Source organism: Hemiscyllium ocellatum, chromosome 45, assembly GCF_020745735.1.
Source record: "Hemiscyllium ocellatum isolate sHemOce1 chromosome 45, sHemOce1.pat.X.cur, whole genome shotgun sequence".
Taxonomy (NCBI): Eukaryota; Metazoa; Chordata; class Chondrichthyes; order Orectolobiformes; family Hemiscylliidae; genus Hemiscyllium; species Hemiscyllium ocellatum.
In genome coordinates this window covers 25,846,121-25,868,066 of record NC_083445.1, presented here as the reverse complement: position 1 = coordinate 25,868,066, position 21,946 = coordinate 25,846,121, and positions in this window count along the sequence as shown.

Genomic DNA, 21,946 nt, shown 5'->3' with positions numbered 1-21,946 from the left:
TGTCATTGACAGCCACCACTTATTCTGTCTGTATTCCCATTTTCTTGGGAACAATAAGAGATAAATTCATATTCAATGATAAATAATAAAATTTCTGAGGTAAGTGGAACAGAAATATCAAGTTGCTCTGAATCAGCTCGGAAGCCAGACACTGAGTCGGCTCCATATTAAGACATTTCAGAAGTTTATTGTGGAGCCGGGTCAAATCCTACCATGTCAGAATGTCAATGTAATAAATATCTGGAATTCTAACTCTAATGTTGACCATGAGACCATGGTTCTTGCCTCAATTTACCTTGGCTCCCAAGGTCAGTCAAACTAGTCACAGATGTTCATGAGTTTGTGCAATGAAGGCAAGATCTGAATAGAAAATGTCGACGTTGTCCATGTAGAGGATTGTTTGGAGCTGCAGCCCTCCCCTCCCTGGAATAGTCACCGTGTTCAGGGTCACACCTTTCTTGATGGATTTCGGAAAAGGTTCTATATAGTACCTAAACAAGGCAGGAAAAAGTGGGCATGCCTGCCTGCTTTTCAGATTCCCATCCATTGTGTGAGACTGTACAAACAATGTTGGTGTAGAGCAGTCAGAACCAAGTGTGGAGTCCCTCCTCCCAAAGTCCATTTTGGAGAGCACATCCCACGTGTGATATCCTTCTCCTGGCACAGCCTGAGGAGGCAGGTGTCATCTTTTTTAAATCAAAGATCTTGGAATGTGCCAGCCTGCAACACTCAGTCACCCCCAACTTCTTGTTCTGGAAGGCCAACAAGTTTCGGGCAGACAAACAAGCGTCTTTCATTGAATTGATGATCCTCTCGGTCCGGTTGGTCTTTGTCTTCGTCTCCCAGGAGCAGAGTGTAGAGCTCAGAGTTCGACAGCCCGGAGCTGCACGGGGTAAATCTCAGCAACAACCACTGCATCTTTCTCCAAACGGACGTTGCGAAGGCACAACAGGCAGGGGACATATTTTTGAATTGCCTGTTATAAGAAATTGCTTACAAAAGATTTAGTGTCCTGTTTATTAGATTAGATTACTTACAGTTTGGAAACAGGCCCTTCGGACCAACAAGTCCACACCGACTCGCCGAAGCGTAACCCACCCAGACCCATTCTCCTACATTTACCCCTTCACCTAACATTACGGGCAATTTAGCATGGCCAATTCACTTTATATATATATATATATAATATATATCCTTGAGCCGATGTTTGGATGAGACGAACTGGGGAGTCTGAAGTTCAGATTCTCAGAATTTATAGTGGCAGATTAAATATCAAGTTTTTTCTGCCATAATATAACTGGAGATAACTGTTTTAGTAAGCACGATTATTCATGGATATGAGCCAAAGGCAAGTGTATGGGGGTCAGACCACAGATCAGCCATGATCTCATTGGGTGATTAGTTTCATTTGCATTCTATCATCCACAACTAAAACGGAATGAGGGGAAGCAGATGGAATATGCACATTATTAAATTGGAAAAAATGTTATGAGTCGGTATTATTGAGGATTCTGACGATGAGATATTGTGACATTTGGCTGAGATTATTTCTGAATCTCAGATCCTACCAAAATAAATTTTGAGTCCATTCACATGACTCACTTTATAAGATTTTTTTCTATCACACATTCTTATTGAATAGCTTTCCTCAATCAGTTTCCTTTCGATTTGATAACGCTTGCTTTTAAAGCCACCCCTACCACTGGGAGTAACAGTAACAATTTATCTCTGCTAATAGGATTGTAAATTTTTGGTTTGTTGTCTGGAAATCTCGTGGATTCATCCATTGTCATCATCAAATTCTGGCTCACACTTTTTGTTTTGGGTAGGGGCCCAACAAAATCAATTAACAACACTTGTCAAATTTTCCTCCAATGTGGGAATGGGTATTAAGGGTCCTGGTATTATCACTGCCTGAGGTTTTCCAATTACATATGACTGTCGGGCTCATAAAGATGTTTTTGTATTTTGGATTGAGCTTTCCTTCCTCCCCAATGGCCTCCTACTGATGATTCATCTGCTACCTGAAACCCTTCCTTTCTATAGCCCACCAATAATACAATTAGTGACCTTCTGCTCATTTCACATCTGCATGAATACACAATTATCTCCAATTCTTCATCAAGGTGTCAGTAGCCATCACACACAACTGTGATCCAGCTCTATCATTAACAAGAATAAACTGTTTTTTCTGCATTACTACTACCACTACTTCACTTTTCCCCAGACTCTCCAATCTCACTTTACATAACAGAGCGCTGCTCTCTCACAATGAATTTTACATATTACCACCGTCTTCTGAAAATGCTCCTTCTGAATTATTTTCTCATCTCTCACCATCAAAGACTAACTTGCTTCCGTATACGTTTAAAATTTAATTTCTTTAACTGCTCCTTTTGACATACCTTACCCAGAAAAGTAAATTCTTGAAAGAGATCTGGCACTTCCTTCTCAAACAGCCCCTGACCAGCTTGTGCAGACTTTTGGTCCTTTTAAGCTTCCACTGTACTTTCCTTTACCACTTCAACAAACTCATTGGCTTATCTTGTTATCCCACAGCTTTTTTTTCTAACCCACCCATCCTGTGACTTCAGGTGGTCTAATTTATTAGAGTGAAAGGACCTGAGCTTTTTAATTCTCTTCCTCCCTCAGAACTTTCCATTTTATCCTGTGATAAACTACCTTTACTATCTTTAATGAGGCCTCCTGTTCCCTTATCACCTGAGGATTTCTCTTTTCAAAAATTTCTATCCCTCACAGATTGAAACTGAATTTGGAAACCAATCTTTGATTCATGAACCAACTCATAACCATCAGCCATTTCAGCTGCTCATCTTGCAATCGATAACTTTCTGATCTTCCATGTGCTTTCTCAGCTCCTCAGGAAGTGAATTTTTGAACTTCTCCAAAATAGATGTCTCTCAGCATTATATATTTGATCTGTTTTCAATGCTATTATGCATCTATCACAATTACTTTGTTTGATCCTTTCAAACTCAATGCATGTTTGACCAGGTTCCCTCCTTAGATTCCTAAAACGTTGTCTGTAGACGTTTGATTCGAGCTCATGTACACTGAAGACAGATGTTTTTCACCTCATACTTCCCAGATCTGATTGTGATGCAAATGCTTCACTGGGTGTATCTACCAACATTGCTTGAATCCATAATACCCAAATAAAAAGACAGGGTTGATAAAGGTAAACCATTTCCACTGGCTGGAGATTCAAGAAGTTGGGAGCAATGATTGGGAATTGGATCCAGACCAGGTAAGAGATATTAGGAAGCATTTCTACACACAAAGAGTGGATGATGTTTAGAACTCTCTTCCACAATACCAGTGGATGTTGGATCAGTTATTCATGTTAAATTTGAGATAGATAACATTTTGTTATGCAAAGGTGTTAAAGGGATATAGGCCAAAGGCTGGTGTGTGGAGTTAGGCAACGGACCAACCATGATGGATGGAACAGGCTCGAGGGGATACACAACCGACTCCTTTTTATATTCCGCACTGGATACGGGCGACACTGGCTTATATGAGATTAATTGCCCACCCCTAATTGCCCAGAAGTGTTTGGAGTCACGCGTAGGCCAGACCAGATAAGGACAATGGTTTCTGTCCCAAAAGAGCTTTAATGAACCAAATTGATATTTTCCCAAAAGAATCATTGTTTTTTTAAAAGATATTTTTATTAGAAATTTAACATTTTTACAAGTTTACAAAAATAAACAAAACTCTCAAATACAAACATTGATGTACAATTAAATCAAATATACAATAGTCAAAATTTAACAAAGGAAAAAAAAATTACCAAAATAAAAAAAACAAAACTCAACTTTCTACTAATCTAACCTATAACTAACCAGAGTGCATACTTAAGTCTCTTACATGCTCAGAATGTAATAACATCAAATGTAATAAAACCCGTATTCGTGCGGGATTCCTCTCCTAAGGGGCCCCGGAGCAGCCAGGTTTTTGATCTTCATTAAATAAAAGCCCTTGTTAGGATGGCCGAAATATCTGCATTTATGTAATTCAAAAAGGGCTGCCATATTTCATAAAATAATTCAATCTTTCGGTGCACCATATTTGTAAGGAAGTCAAGGGGAATACATTCCATAATTAATCTGTGCCAATTTGAAAGTCCAGGGGGGCCCTCAGCCACCCAGTTCACCAAAATATTTTTCCTTGCACAGAAAGAGAGAATAGAAAATAGTCTCTTCCCGTGCATATCCAGGGAGGAAAAGTTCGAAAAGCCCAAAAGGAGAGATACAGGGTCCACTCTAATTTCCGTTCCTAAAATTTCTGTCAGGGTACTTGCTACTTTAATCCAATATCTACGGATCTTATGACAAGTCCATAGGCAATGTACCAGAGTGCCCACCTCTATTTTGCATTTGGGACACATTAGAGATGCTCCTGCCTTAAATTTTGCCAGTCGAGCCGGTGCTATATGGGCCCTATGAAGTATCTTCAGCTGGATAGCCTGGGTTCTGTTACAGATAGTAATTCTTCTAGCATTTTCCCAAATATCATTCCACGTTTCTATGGAGATTTCTAGTCCCAAATCTTCATCCCATGTTTTAAGCAGATTGTCCATATCTCCCGCTACTTCATCATGTAGTAAATGATAAATAGTGCTGACGGAGGATACCCCCACTGGTCGTAGGACATTACATTCTCTATCTGATTTATAAAGACTATCTATTAACGTAGTCTTCTTCTGTATATAATCTCGAATTTGGAAGTATCGAAAGAGGTCTCCATTGGGTAATCCGAATTTCTGACGCAGCTGTTCAAAAGACATCAGGACCCCATCTTTAAATAGGTCCCCTAAACATGAGATACCCCTGGATCTCCAGAGTTTAAAAGTGGCATCTGTAAACCCCGGTTGGAATCCCCATGCCCCTACTATCGGTGCATGGGGGGATGTTTTATGTAAATTACCCTCATTTTGCCGCATTATATTCCAGGCCTTAATTGTGGTTAGTATTATGGGGTTTTTACAGTGATCTGTAATGATTTTCCTCTTGTCTGAAAATAAGAGGTTAATAAGTGGGTATTTTACTTGAGAGGCCTCGATGTCCAGCCAGATTGATTGTGGGTCGGACAAGACCCAATCAGCTATGTAACTTAGTAGGGAACTTAACTGATATTTCCTAAAGTCTGGGAAGTCCAGTCCTCCCCTTGCCTGTGGAAGCTGTAGCTTCTTCAGCTTAATGAGGGGCCGTCTATGATTTCAAATAAAGGAACCCAGCCAGCCATATAATTTACGTAGGGCCATCCTTGGCAGCATCACCGGGAGCATTCTCATAGGATATAGGAGACGGGGCAGAACATTCATTTTAATTAGTGCTATTCTACCCAACCAGGAAATTGGAAGGTCTCCCCATCGCTGGAGTTCCTGCCTTATCCTTTCCAGTAATTGCACAAAATTCGCCTTATACAACTGACCAAATACTGGAGTAATAAAAATACCTAAATATAAGAGACCCTCCAGGGACCAACGAAAGGGAAAAAGGGATCCGTCCACTAAGTGGGGTGTCATAACCAGGCCACCCATTGGCATAGCCTCCGATTTTGAAAAATTAATTTTATAGCCTGAGAATGCACTAAATGTATTAATAACTTGAATTAGACGAGGTACGGACATCAGAGGATTACTGAGGAATAAAAGAACATCATCTGCATAAAGGGTAATTTTGTGTTTACCTGTACCAATCCTTGGGGCCTGTTAGGTAGGATAGAGATGTAGTTACTTCTTAGGACATTGGGGGCGCTGTGAACCTATAGTTTAAAATGATGACCAAAGTAATTTTTAATTCTGGGATTATTGCCATAACAAATAACAAAGCTGATGTTCAAATGAGAGAACATCTAAACTAAGCGATTAGATTAAGGTAAACTATGTGATAATAAGACTAGGAAAATGTTTCGAACATATAGTAATTCTTTGTGTCTATGATACAGAATGTCTCAAATATATGTAAAGCCTTTGTAAAAATGTTTCCAGAATACATAGAACCTTTGTTTGCAAATTATACCATTTTGAGGAAGGCTTTTGTTTGTGAAAGATCACGTTGCATGAATTGAGATTAGAAAATAGTATAACTAACGGAGCTTATCGATAGATTTTCAGAACTTGTACATTTTCTCCAGCGAACCACTCGATCTTTCGTGCTTCGCTGTAACAGCTAAGTTTCTGCAGCTAAATAAACGTACCTGCTTTATATCAAATAATTGGGTAAGTGTGGTCACTCCTTAAAAGAACACGCTTGGACGAATTCCGTCCTAACAGGCCGTTATATTAGGATCAGTCCGTATAGCTTCTGCTAGTGGTTCAATTATTAGCGTAAATAATAATGGCGAGAGAGGACATCCTTGACGGCAGCCCCTACCCACACTGAAGCTATCCGAACCTAATCCATTGGTAACCACAACTGCTTTGGGATCACTATACAATGTTGAGACCCATTTGGTAAACACCTGTCCAATGCCAAACCTTTCCAATGTGTAAAACAAATATGGCCATTCAACCCTATCGAATGCCTTTTCCGCATCTAATGAGACTACTACTCCTGGTATCTTTCCCTGATGACAGGCTTGGATCATGTTCAAAACCCTTCTAATATTATTGGATGATCTACGGCCCTTAATAAATCCCGTCTGATCCTCCTTTATAATATATGGCAGTACCCTTTCTAGTCTCAGTGCTACCATTTTAGAGAGGATTTTAAAGTCTACATTTAGCAAGGATATTGGTCTATATGATGTACAGTCTTCTGGATCTTTTCCTTTTTTAAGGATAAGAGAGATATTTGCCTCTTTCAGCGAAGGCAGGAGACAGCCCTGACTATATGCATAGTTATACATGTCCATAAGTGGAAGAGCCAATATTTCTGTAAATTCTTTATAGAATTCAGCTTGAAAACCATCTGGGCTCGGTGCCTTTCCGCTCTGGAGTTGCCTAATTGCATGAAGTATTTCTTGGACTGTTAGGGGAGCATTTAGGACCGATACCTGTTCTGGAGTCAAGCCCGGAAAGGTCAAATTTTTTAAAAATGACTGCATCCTCCTAGTCCTATCTTCACAATCCTGCAATTTATATAACTCAGAATAAAATTCTCTAAAGATCGCGTTAATCTTTTTATGATCATGAGTCAAAGTACCTGAACTTTCCTTGATAGACGTAATAGTCTGAGGGGCCTTCTTTTTCTTTGCAAGAAATGCTAAGTATCTACCCGGTTTGTCACCATATTCATATAACCTTTGTTTTGCAAATAATATTTCCCTCTTAGCCGTTTGAGTAAGCGTAGTGTTTAGAGCTGTCCTAAGAGCCGTAATCCTCTGCAATTTTATAATAGAAGGTCTATCAGCGTATGCTGTTTCAGCTGCTTTTAAGCGTGCTTCGAGCAGGCGCTGTTGCTCTCCCTTCAGTTTCTTCTGGGTCGCTGAGTAGGAGATGATCAAACCTCGTGCATAAGCTTTGATGGTCTCCCACATCATTGATGGGTTGCTAGCCGTACCTGAATTAATTTCTAAAAAAGTTTTAAATTCTTGGGAGAAGTACTTTACAAATTTACTATCTTTTATCAGGAAGGGGTCCATACGCCAATGCCGAGCGGATGTCCCATTGTTCCTTGCCTTAGTTTCCATATATACAGCAGCGTGGTCAGAAATTGCTATAGTACCTATTTTACAGGATGATATGGAATTTAAAAAAATCGATGGGGCAAAAAACATATCAATTCTTGTATGACATTTATGTGGATTAGAGTAGAAAGAAAAATCTCTACCCTGTGGATGGAGACATCTCCATACATCTACCAATCCTAATTCTTTATTCAGATCCGCCAGTTGTCTAGATCTGGGAGATACTCCAGCAGCACTCTTGGGAATCCTATCTATTTCCGGATCCATAATACAATTAAAGTCTCCCTCTATAATTGTATGACGGGCACCAAAGGCCATCAATTTTGAAAAAGCTTCCGTTATAAATTTAAAGGGGTGTGCCGGGGGGCAGTACAAATTTAGAATCCCATATTCCTCTCCATTTACGAGGGCTTTAATCAAAATATATCGTCCAGATTCGTCTTTTATCTGATTTAGAATTTTGAAAGGGAAATTCTTCCGAACAAGAATAACAACTCCCCTGCTTTTTGAGCTAAAAGAAGAAAAAAAGGCCTGATCAAATCCACCCTGCCGTAATTTTAAGTGTTCTTTATCCGACAGGTGTGTAGGAGAGCTATATCAACTCTTTCTTTCTTAAGATTTGATAATATTTCCCTCCTTTTAACAGGCGAATTACTCCCCCTGACATTCCAGTTGCACCACTTAACCGACTGATCAACCATAATCATCTGGGCAGATCCGAGACCCCTCGGGAGGGGAAACCCTATCTGGAACATCCCGAGCATGGAGCATATAAAATTTACAAAAATAAAGGCTCTCTAATACACTCAAAACAATATAATAAATAACTATTTCTAAATAAAAAAATATAAAATGTACCTAAATGGAGATTTTCCCCCTTGTTCCCAGGGAGCGTCACTTCCTCTCCCACAGTCCATCTTATCCTCTCCCAAACAATGCCCCACCCTTGACCCAGGTGCTCCTCAATAAAATGAGCAGAATTCAAATATAATACAAAGCTAGAGTTAACAGTGAGCACCCTACCCCCGCCCACACCAACACCTGAATATATTTGGGAATGTTAATACCATATATAAATATATAACTATAAAGTTACAATCTCAACAAAGTAATAATTAAATATAATAATACAAAATAACAGGGGAAAAACAACCCCGCTCCTAAAGACAGAAGTAAAATAGAATAAGGTAACCACCTCCCCCCACCAACATTAACCAAACGGCCCAACATATATATACATACATACATACCCACATATATACATAAAGTGATAAAAGAAAACAAACCCACGCTGGGGGGGGGGAGGGGGGAGAAAATCAAATCCCTCTCCCCGCCCCCATGATAATATTAAACAATAAGGTAAGAAAAGAGAGAAACAAAAAAGGTGGGGGGATGTAAACCAAAGTAGAGGGAAAGGCGAACCAACATCCACTATCTCTTACAGTTTATTTAAGAGAGTCCAAGAATTCCTTAGCCTTCTCTGGTGATCCGAAGTTATATATGGATCCTTCGTGGTTAAAGCGTAGCGTCGCTGGATAGCGTAAGGAGTACTGAGTATTTAAGTCCCTTAAACGCTTCTTCACCTCATCGAATGCCTTCCTCTTTCGGACCAGAGCTGGGGAAAAGTCCTGGAATAGCATGATCTTGGATCCTTTATAGATCATGGCTTGGGGATCCTTTCCAAGATTTCTTGAGGCTTCCAGGAGCATCTGCCTCTCCCTATAGCTCTGCAGCTGGAACAGGACCGGGCGTGGGCGCTGGTTCGAGCCGGGCCCACGTATTGCGACCCGGTAGGCCCATTCCACCCTTACCTGGCCTGATCCAGCATGCAGATTTAAAAGCCGTGGCAGCCACTGCTCCAGGAATGCTGTAAGCTGGCCTTCCTCTTCCCATTCGGGAAGGCCCAGCAAGCGAATATTTTTTCGACGACTTCGATTATCGAGGTCGTCAATATGATTTTCTAAGGTCCGGACTCGCTGCTCGAGAGCCTGGACCTGATCGGCGGCCGATTGAGCTGCAGTCTCGGAGGTCGCGGCCTTTAACTCCGCCCCTCCGACTCGGCGCTCGAGTTCCTGGATGTCTCGGCCGTGCTTCTGCAGCGCGGCTGAGAGTGATTCCCAGCGATGTCGGGACTCCTCGATAAAGGCATCGATCTTCGTGTCCAGCTTGGTAATCATCTCCACAAGGCTTGTTACCGTCGGTAAGTCCCCCGGGGAGGCTGTGGACGCCTCTGCTGCAGCTGAAGAGGGAGAGGGTGGGGGAGGGGGTCCTGCTTGTTGAGAGCTGCGGGTTCCCTTCCCTTTGGTCATTTTCACTAAATATTAAACTATTTAAATGTAATACTAAGCAACTATTTAAAGTTAACAGCTATTATGAATGATTTGGTGAGTGTGGTGGGGGTGGGTGACCCACTTTGCCCAAGTCTTGGGAAGAGCACTATAGACTCAGACTCGCTGGGTCGCCGCCATCTTGGATCCCCCCAGGGTGAAAATTTTAAAGTCCATCCAAGAAACCTTTTTGTGCCAGAACATAGATGGTTATGCTAGAGAAGGGAAAGTGCCCGAATAATCATAGAGAATGAAGCCAGTCAAGTGGTTAAAGTTTCAATGGACAAACATTTTGGGGATTGGGACCACAACTCAATACGGTTAAAATGTGTTATGGAAGAGGATAAGGATAATGCAGCAGTTAAGTGTCTAAATTAGTTAGGAAGGCCAACTTCAGTGTCACTCAATAGGATCAGGCAAACATAGACTGGGATTACCTACTTGCAAGTCAGTCTACATTTGGAAAGTGGGAGTCTTTTAAAAGGAGTGCAGTGAGAATACAGGACAACCGTGTTCCTCTAAGAATGAAAGGCAAGGGCAGCAAGCCCAGAGAAGCCTGGCTTTGAGTATTTGGCAAAGAAAAAGACGGATGCATATGTCAGGTACAGCACATGGTAAACAGCAGAGGCATTTCAAATGTATGGAGACTGTAGGAGGTTGTTAAAAAAAAAGAGTCCAGATGGCAAATGGGGTGATATGAAGGTGTAGAAATGTACCTTACCTTTAAGAGAGTGAAGGACTTCGCAAGCACACAGAGTGCTGGAGAATTTACAATGTAACATTTGGTCCAGAAGCGAGCACTGGCTGAGTTACTACGAGACACAAACAAATTTGAATTCAGCCAATCAGTTTCAATTATACCCCAAAGTACCAACTTCCAATCAAGTTTAAATTGAATATATTGACAATTTTAAAAACCAATGACACAATTCGATGCTTTGGAGTATAAGACTGGGAACAAATGAACAGTTGAGGGGACAACTGCCAAGCCACCAGCATGTACAGTCTGCCCGAAACACAGCTCTCTTAAAGGTACCGTTATCTATCAATGACCTGTGGAACAGAAATCCATAAGAAGAAGAAAACCTACAGAGGAAGTTACAAAGGGAAGATTCGACAGCTGGCTGGTTTTGAAATTTGAATTTTTGGTAAATCTCACTAAGGGTTTTATTGGACTAGTATTATATAAGGGAAAGAAAAAAGATAGGTTAGAGGAGGGAATTGTAAATAGTTGTGAGTTAATTATTCTCTATTATACTTTAAGAAATAAAGTTGTTAATTTTTATTTTAAATAGGTCTTGGTCTCTCGAATTTTCATAGGTTACTGCATGGGATAAATCTTTTCTGTGTTGCTGGTTAAAATTAAGCAGTGGGCTTATCCTATGTTGTAACAGTGGAGCCACAAAATATCTTTCGCAGGTAGAACTAAAGAAAACCCCAATGCATCTTCTAAGTATATTAAGAGCAAGAGGATTCCCAAGGAAACCTATTAGAATCATAGAATCTCCAAAGCACGGAAAGAGGCGTTTTGGCAAAAAGAGTCTGCACTGATTTCGCTGAACAAAACCCCACCCAATCCCTGACACAGCCCCCCACCTCATCCCAGACCCAGTCCGCCCACCCAATCCCAGACCCAGCACCCCCATCCAATCCTAGACCCAGCCCACCACCATATCCCAGACCTAGCTCCTGACCCAATCCCAGACTCAGACCCTTACCCTATCCCAGACCCAGCCCCCTCACCCTATCCTAGACCCAGCCACCACACCCTATCTCAGACACAGCCCTCCACCCTATCCAAGACTCAGCTGCCACAAAATCCCTGACCCAGCTCCCCCACCCAATCCCAGATGCATTGCCCCCAACCCTATCCCAAGCTCAGACCCCAATCCAAACACAGACCCATTTCCCCACCCTATCTCAGACCCAGACCCCCACCAAATCCGAGATGCAACAGCCCACCCTATCCCAGACTCAGACTCCCATAGCTAATCCATTTAGCTTATACAGTGCTTGACACTATGGACAATTTAGCAGGCACAATCTACTCAAACCACACATCTTTGGAGTGTGGCAGGTAACCAGTCCACCCAGTGAAAACTGTTGCAGATGAGGGTAGAACGTACAAACTCCACACAGGTTTGAATCCAGCCATGGGTGACGGTCTGTGTCCATAGTAATGTGAGGCAGAAATGCTAACCACTGAGCCACCATGACTTAAGGGGGTAATCTATGCATGGAGACAGAGGATATGGGGGAGATCTTTTTGCCGAATACTACTCATCTGTATTCCAGATGTGGAGTGCCTCAGGGGTTGGTGCTGGGTCTATTGCTGTTTGTTATCTATATCAATGATATGAATAAGAATGTACAAGGCATGATTAGTAAGTTTGTGGATGACACTAAAATAGGCAGTGGACAGTAAGGATGTTTATCAGAAATTACAGCAGGACTTGATCAACTGGAGAAGTGGGTGTGAAATGGCAAATGAAGTTTAATATAGATAAGTGTAAGGTCTTGCATTTTGGAAAGTCAAACCAAGGTAGAAGTTTCATGGTCAATGTTAGGGCCTTAAGGAGTGTAGTGGAACAGAGGAACCTTGGAGTTCCTGTGCATGGTTCTCTGAAAGTGGAGTCACAGGTAGGCAGGACAATGAACAAGGCTTTTGGCACACTGGCCTTCATCAGTCAAGGCAGTAAGTATAGCAGTTGGGAAGTTAGAATGTAGAATATAGAATATTACATCGCAGACCAGGCTGTTTGGCCCAAATTGTTGAGCCAACATGTGGAACCAATCTGTAGTCCATCAAACCTTCACTATTCTATTTTTATCCATATGTTTATCCAATGACCATTTAAATGCCCTTAAAGTTGGCAAGTCTACTACCGCTGCAGACAGGGAGTCCCATGCTGATACTACTCTGATTAAAGAAACTATCTCTGACATCGGTCCTTTTATCTATCACCCCTCAATTTAAAGGTATGTCACCTCATGCGAGCCATCATTATCTGAGGAAAAAGGCTCTCACTATCCACCATATCTAACCCTCTGATTATCTTATATGTCACAATTAAGTCACCTCTCAACCTTCTTCTATCTAATGAAAACAGCCTAAATTCCCTCAGCTTTCCCTCATAAGACCTTCCTTCCATACCAGGCAACATCCCAGCAAATCTCCTCTGAACCCTATCCAAAACTTCCACATTATTCCTATAATGCGGTGACCAGAAATGTACACAATACCCCTACTGCAGCTTCACCAGAGTTTTGTACGGTGGCGATCTTTGTGGTAGACCACTAGTAACTGAACTCCAGGATGACCATTTCCCACCACCCTCTGTCTTCTTTCTGCTAGCCAACATCTGATCCAAACTGTGAAATCACCCTCAATCCCATGCCTCCATATTTTCTGCAATAGCCTACCATTAGGAACCTTATCAAACGCCTTTCTGAGATCCATATACACCAAATCCACTGTTTCACCTTCATCCATTTGTTTGGTCATCTTCTCAAAGAACTCAATGTGGTTTGTGAGGCACAATCTACTCTTCACAAAACCGTGTTGACTATCCCTAATCAACTTATTCCTTTTGCCATGATTATAAATCTTATCTGTTATAACCTTTTCCAACACTTTACCCTCAACTGAAGTAAGGCTCATTGGTCTATTTTGAAACACTCACAAGAATGCCTTTTTCGAGACTTCATGTCGCATGTCAACGTTTTGGATTCTCTGGCATCACCACAGGCCAAGGGCCGGGGTGGTACTGGTGTTATGTGATGCTTGGATTAGGTGGTCTTCCATCAGCCTGGAATCAGACTGATCGTGGTATTGGTGGACTGGCGTGCAAATTTTCTATTTTACTTTTTTGGTGGGGGTTGGCTGATCCTAGCCTCCAGCCAGAGCCAATTAATGGTAGTTTGCTCACTTATCACTGAAGAGTTGCAATACTTCGATTGTCAGTGATAATGAGAGTCTGGATGTCTTTTGGGTAAATGTTTTGAATCTTTCAATGCCGAAGAATTTCATGAAGCTGTTATTCAGGTCCAACTGCTTGCCTCGTGCGCCCATCACAAAGCCAAAGTATTGGGTTCAGAGCCTCCCATCAATTCCATTATTTTGGCGTGAAGGTGTTTATATTTCTCACTTTTCTCATGCCATGCCATTCTAATTCTTTGCTGACATTTTCGTACTGCACTATGACATTGAATACCGCGATCGTTTGATCATTCTTAAACATGTGATCGGGTTTCCACAGTGACCAGTCTTTTGCAAATAACCTGGGTTCAACGTATGATGTCCAGCTGTACTTACTGACATGCTTCTGCAGCTGGTCTGTGATCTTATTAAGGCATTTTATTCGAGTGTTTTTGACAAATAGACAGCATCCAGATGATGTGTGAGATGGTCTCGATTGCCATCTCACACCTTCGGCAAGTTTTGTTACTATTTCGTCTTCCCGTTGATAGGGTGGCTCTTGTCAGAGATAGATTTCTCTGCAAGAGCAGGATGTTTTATAAACTGAGAGGATTTCTGTTGGGTTGTTGATTTCAGCTAAGAGTCAGTGATCCTGTCATCTCTGAAATACTGAATGCCTGCTCCTTGACATTCCAGCTTTTGCCACTTTTCAAATTCCCACTCTCTCCACCCTGCATACCTGTTGGGCGGTTTTTGTTGCCCAGCGTTCATCTCTTGGAATGCTAGCATAATGGCCTGGATGTGAGTCAGCGGATCCATTTCCCCTTCGCTGCTGTTTTGGCTGCTAGGTAGGAAATCTTCAATTTCTTTCAGGACTTTGAGCTTGTGCTGTCCCAAAACAGTGCCTTTGTTGCATTCTCCTCTATACTGAAAGGAGGCCTGAATGATCAAATCTCTGGATATCTCAAGTGCCTCGTGTTTGTGGACAATTGCGGATGAAAATTGCACCTCCAGTTTTGGGACGCCTCAACCGCTGTTCCTGTTGCTGGCATACAGCACTCAATCAGTGCTATGAGGTGGAAGGTGGAGGAATTCTTTTGTGGCGTTACGGATGATCTGGTCCAGTTTTATAAGTGTGCACTGAGATGCTTGGGATAGGATCAAACTGTATACAATCTGGGGATGACATGAGTTTTTAGGATCTCCAGCCATCACCTTGGTTGGAGAGATGCTGCCTGTATTCCTTTAACCCAGGTCTTAAGCCTCTCCTCCCATTCTCCTTCTTACACACTCGGCCACAGATTGATACGGGTACCCAGGTATTTCTCTGTATCGCCTGGATATATAGATTTGTTGCATAGCTTCCAGTTATCAAAGTGGTTGTATAGGAAGGTCTTCCTCTTAAACGTAAAGTGGAAGCCCTTTGTCTTCACAATGTTAATGTTGAGACCCATCTGGTCACAACATGACTGGAGCAGCTTCAGATTCCTCGTCATACATGTGTGAGAGTCACTCAGAAGGACTATGTCATCCGTGAAGGCCAAAGCTGAACAGTTGACTCTTCTGTCGCCCAAGGGCATGGCGACCCCTGAGTTGGCCCACTCCAGACAGTATACCAGAGGATCCAGAGCGATGTTAAATAACATTGGTGAGAGTAGGTCACCCTGTTTCATGCCCGTCACAATGTTTATTGGGGTAGGACAGTTACCGCTCCCTTCCACCATGGTTGTGTTGCCAGTGTAGAGATCCTCGATCAGACCGACAAAGACTTTGGGAAGTTGTGCCCTTTGTAAAGATTTCTGTAGTAGCTTGTGCTCAACCGAGTTGAATACTTTCGCCAGATCAACAAAGACAACTGCGAAGTCCTTGCGGTTATACTTTGCTCCCTTAATGATGTTCTTGAGGATGACAGTGTTTTCATTGCATCTGGGAATGGCTGCTAAAAAACCCTTTTGCCTAGTGTTAAATTTGACTGTTTCACTGAGGAATTTTGCCATTATTTTCATGAACAATCATTGCAGCATCGGACCAACAGTTATCAGCCGCCAATTGTCAATGTTTTTAGGCGGTCCTTAACCTTGCACTTAGGAATCAAGATTGTTCAACTCTCTTTCAGTGATTCAGGTATCGTGCTGGATTAGAGCCACAGGGAGAAGAGTCGGGGTAGATGAGTTTTTGCTGTGCTTATCCAGCAACACATTCCCGACTCTGATCTCCATCATCTGCAGACCTAATGTTCCCCTATCTACATACTGTGTCAGGAAACCCTCCTGCACACATTGGACAAAAACAGACCCATCTAAATTACTTGAGCTATAGCATTTCCAGTCAATATTTGGAAAGTTAAAGACCCCTTAACAACTACCCTGTTATTCTCGCTCCTATCCAGAATCATCTTTGCTATCCTTTCCCCTACATCTCTGGAACTATTCAGGGGCTGATAGGAAACTCCCAACTGGGTGACCTCTCTTTTCCTGTTTCTAACATCAGCCCATATTACTTAAGTAGACGAGTCCTCAAACATCCTTTCTGCCAACGTAATACTGTCCTTGACTAACAATGCTACCCCGCCCCACCCACCCCCCCTTTTCTCTATTCATACTGAAATATTTAAGTCCCATAAATGTCAAGTTGCAGTTTTACAGGAAGCTGATGAGGCCACACTTGGAGTATTGTGTTCAGTTTTGGTCACCTTGCTACGGGAAGGATGGAAACTAGAAACAGTGCAGAAGAAATTTACAAGGGTGTTGCCAGGACTCAATGATCTGAGTTAGAGAAAGAGGTTGGACAAGCTAAGACCTTTTCCTTTAGAAATGAGACTGAGGGGGATCTTACAGAAGTGTATAAGATCATGAGAGGCATGAGTAGAGTGAATACACTTAGTCCTTTCCCCAGGGTTGTGGAATCAAGAACAAGAGGGCATCAGTTTAAGTTTATAGAGGAAATAATAAAAGGGAAACTGACAGGCAGTGTTTTTACACAGAGGGTGGTATGCATATGGCATGAGCTGCCAGCGGACATTGTTGAGGTGGGTGCATTAGAATTAGACTCCCTACAGTATAGAAACTGGCCATTTGGCCCACCAAGTCCACACCGACCTTCCAAAGAGTAACCCACCCAGATTCATTCCCCTACTCTATATTTCCCCGATTAATGTACCTAACCTACACATCTCTGACCACTATCAGAAATTTAGAGTCATAGAGATGTACAGGAAGGAAACAGACTCTTCAGTTCAATTTGTCCTTGCTGACTAGATATTCTAACCCAATCAAGTTTCCTAGCACTTGGCCCTCCAAACCGTTCCTATTCATATACCCATCCAGATGCCTTTTAAATGTTGTAATTGTACCAGCCTCCATCACTTCCTCTGGCAGCTCATTCCATACACGCGTCACTTCACTGGCCACAGGTGAAGTGCCAGATGACAGGAAAAGAATTAATGTAATTCCTTTGTTCAAAAAGTTCCTCAGGGGTAGCCCAGGTAATTATAAACTAGTTAGTCGCTTGAGAATGGTAGGGAAATTATTGGAAACAATTCTGAACAACAGGATTAATTGGAAAGGCAGGGTTGATCAGGGATAGTTAGTGTGGATTTGTTGGAGAGAGATCTTGTCTGACTGGTTTAGTTGAGGTTTTTGACAAGGTGGCTTATTATGTTGCTGAAAATCGTGCAGATGATGTCATGGACTTCAGTGAGGCCTTTTCCAATGTCCCATATGGAAGGGTGGTCCAAGAAGGAAGAGCCCAAGAAGTACAAGGCAAATTGGCAAACTTGAGCCAAAATTGGCTTGCATTGTAGCGGCAAAGAATCATGATGGAGGGATAATTTTGTGATTGCAAACCTGTGACGAGTGGCATACCACAGACATTGATGCTGAGATCCTTGCTATTTGTCATGTTCATGAATGACTTAGATACAATAATAGAAGGTATAATTAGTGAGTTTGCTGATGAATGAAAATTGTGGATAGTGAGGAGGATGATCTCAGGCTACAGTCTGATATTGATCAACTGGTAAATTGGGGAGAGCAATGGCAAATGGAATTTGATCTTGTCAGGTGTGTCCTCTTGCATTTTGGGAAGTCTAATCAAGGAAAGTTATGAATGGTGAGTCCCCAGGGAATACTAAGAAACAAAGAGACCTTGGTGTACAAGTCCAGAGATCCCTGAAGGTGTCAGCACAGGTAGACAGGTAGTGAAAATGACATACGGGATGCTTGCCTTCATTATCTGGGGTATAGAATGTAGGAGCAAGGAAATCTTTTAACAATTTTATAAAACATTGTTTCGGCCACAGATGGAATACTGTGTGCAGTTCTGGTCATCACACTATTGGAATGACGCCACTGCACTAGACTCGGTGCAGAAGAGATTTACCAGGATGTTGCCTGGGATGGAAAATCCCAGTTATGAGGCTAGTTACAAAATTGTGAGGAGCATGGACTGGGGAATCTTTGCCTATGCAGACTTGATTAAGATCAGAGGGTATAAGTTTAAGGTGAGAACTAAGCCATTTAGAGGGATTGTGAGAATTGATTTTATTTTACCTAGAGTGTGGTAGAAATTTGGAACATGCTGCCCGCGGAGGGATGAAGGCAGGTATGCTAGCAACATCCAAGAAATATCTAGATGAGCACTTCAAAGGACCAGACCATAGTAGGCTATGGACCAAGTGCAGGTAAAATGGAACAAGTGTAGTTTTAAGCTTCTTGGTCAGCAAAGAAATGGTAGGCCAAACATCCTTTTATGACCATATGAATCCTTCAGCAAGCACCTCCCAACTCTCCAAAGACTGCCTACAAAGTTCAAGTCAGGAATGTGATGGAATACTCCCCACTTGTCTGGATGAATGCAGTTCCAACAGTGCTCAAGAAGCTTGACACCATCCAAGATAAAGTAGCCTTTCTTGTTGCTGATTGACATCACGTCATCACTTTCAGCAGGCAACTGTCAACATTGACAAGATTTTCTGCAGAAACTCATCACACTCTATCAACATTCCAAACCTGTGAAATTTTCAGGCTAACACTGGCAGATTTCTCTCCAAGAATCACACCATCCTGAATTGGAGCAATATTGATGGTCCTTCACTCACGCTTGGTTAAAATCCCTCAACTACTCCCCTTCGACTGCTGCCATTCTCGAAGGTGGCTCACAACCAGCAATTAGGGATGATCAACAATTACTACCCACATCGCTTGAATGAATAGAAATTGAATAAGAAGAAAGAAGTATTTAATCGTTCATAGAAACAGACTTGTACTCATCACTGCTGTTTCATAGAGAGCGGGGCTAGTTTAAACTAAATGTGTTGAGTTTTCAGATAGAAGATTGTCAAGTAGAGAGTTTGCCATTAACATTACTAACAACCTGCTTTATTCCATTACAGCAAAAACTCTTATTTACTTGGCAGGCATTTATAACAACGTGGTTTCAAAGGAAAAATCGCTGGATTGGACTCACTGATTCTATCTCTGAAGGTGATTGGCGTTGGGTGGATGGAATGGATTATACTTCCTCTGTAAAGTGAGCTCACTTTCTGATTGTATATTTTTGACAATATTTGGGACACTAGACACAAAACAGAAAGTTGAATGTGTTTTGAAGTTTAGCTTCAGCTATTTCGTTAAGCTGGAAAATTAGAGATAAATGGAGTGAAGCCAGGCAGGACAGAAGCCGTCTAAGGGGCACTATGAGATCCCTTTAAGTTGCAAAATGACATCTCTGGTGTATGTGCACTCACTTGCCGAGAGTGCTGACTGCCGTGTTGATAAGAGAGTTTGTGTACACGCACATCAGTGTACACCAGTTTTGTTTCGAGCAGACAGGCCATGATGTAGCTCATCCAGAGCTCCAGCCTCCATCCTCTGAAACTCCCACATCTGAGCACACCTTCAGTGGCATGCAGCACCTCCCTGCAGTATTCATTAAGACGATCAACAACTAATTACAGGTCAGTTGTTGGAATATTTATTCAGCACATTGCTACCAGTCTATGCATTTCCAGTGCATTTCAGGGATTTTAAAATGTTTTACTAGAGTATAAAGTGATCTGGCTGATTTTATTTTGGTGAGTGAAGGATTATTCATAAACTAGTGCTGCCCTTGTAGTGTCTATTCCTCACACGATCGCGACAGTGAGGAGAGGCTAGGCAGAGCATGACAAGCTGCTAGAAGAGGAAGGGAAGAGTAAAAGTAGCTATTTTCAACAGGCACCATAATGGCAGAGCCTATTGGGGAACACACTTGATAGAGAACAGCTTTTTCCCGAGCTTTGCTGGAGTTGCATTATGTCAGGACTTATAGCAGAAGCAGTTATGCAAAGATTAGAATGAACAGCCCTCCCCATGATCCAGCTTAAGCTATGGGTCCGGTATGTAGGTGATATCTTTGTCATCATGAAACTTGACAAACTGGATGAAACACACCAATACATCAACAATATCCTTACGGATATAAAATTACATCAACAATATCCTTACGGATACAAAATTCACCAAAGAGGAATAGAACAATAGCTGAGAAAAACACCTAGAACATAGAAAAGTACAGCACAAAACAGGCCCTTTGGCCCATGATGTTGTGCCAAGGATTATTCCTAACCTAAAATAAAATAACCTAACCTACGCCCCCTCAATTCACTGCTGTCCATGTGAATGTCCAGCAGTCGCTTAAATGTCCCTAATGACTCGCTTCCACCACCATTGCTAGAAACACATTCCATGCATTCACAACTCTACATAAAGAACCCACCTCTGACATCTTCTCTATATCTTCCTCCAAATATCTTAAAACTATGACCCCCTTGTGCCAGTCAATCCTGCCCTGGGGAAAAGTCTCTGGCTATTGACTGTATCCATGCCTGTCATTACCTTGTTTACTCAATCAGGTCACCTCTCTTCCTCCTTCTCTCTAGAGAGAAAAATCCAAGCTTAGTCAACCTCTCTTCATAAGACAAGCCGTCCAGTCCAAGTAGCATCCTGGTAAATCTTCTTTGCACCCTTTCCAAAGCTTTCTTATCTCTCTTATAATAGGGCGACCAGAACTGGACACAATATTCCAAGGGTGGTCTCACCAGGGAGTTGTGAGCTGCAGCAAAGCCTCATGGCTCTTAAGCTCAAACACCTGTTAATGAAAGCCAAAACACCATATGCTTTCTTAACAACCCTATCCATTTGGGTGGCAACTTTGAGGGATCTATGCACTTGGACATCAAAATCCTTCTGTTCCTCCACACTACCAAGAATCCTGTCTTTATCCTATATTCAGCATTCAAGTTTCAACCTTCCAAAATGTATCTCGTCACATTTATCCAGATTAAGCTCCATCTGCCAATTCTCCACCCAGCTCTGCATCCTGTCTATGTTGTGCTGCAGACTGCAATAGCCCTTGATATTATCAAATGCACCTCCAACCTTGTGTCATCAGCAAATTTACTAACCCACCCCTCAACCTCTTCGTCCAAGTCATTTATAAAAACCACAAAGGGCAGAGGCCTAAGAACAGAGCCTTGCAGGATACCACTCACCACTGACCTCCAGCTGTATACTTTCCATCTATAACCACTCTCTGCCTTCTGTCAGCCAGCGAATTTTGAATCCAGAGAGTCAAATCTCCCTGTATCCCATACCTCTTGACTTTATGAATGGGGAACCTTATCAAATGCCTTGCTGAAGTCCATATACACCACATCCACTGCTCGACCTTGGTCGACCTGTCTCGTAATCTCCTCAAAGAACTCAATAAGATTTGTGAGGTATGACCTGCCCCTCACAAAGCCAGGCTGACTGCCTTTAATCATGCTGTGCTTTTCCAAATAGTCATAAATCCTATTCCTCAGAATTCTTTCCAAAATCTTGCTGACCTCAGACGTCAGACTGTCTGGTCTTTAATTACCAGGGATTTCCATTCCCCTTCCTGAAAAGAGGAACATTTGCCTCCTTCCAATCCTCCAGTACGGGTCCCGTGGAGAGTGAGGAAGCAAAGATCTTCACCAGCTGCTTAGCAACCTCCTTTCTCACTTCCTGGAGCAACCTAGAAT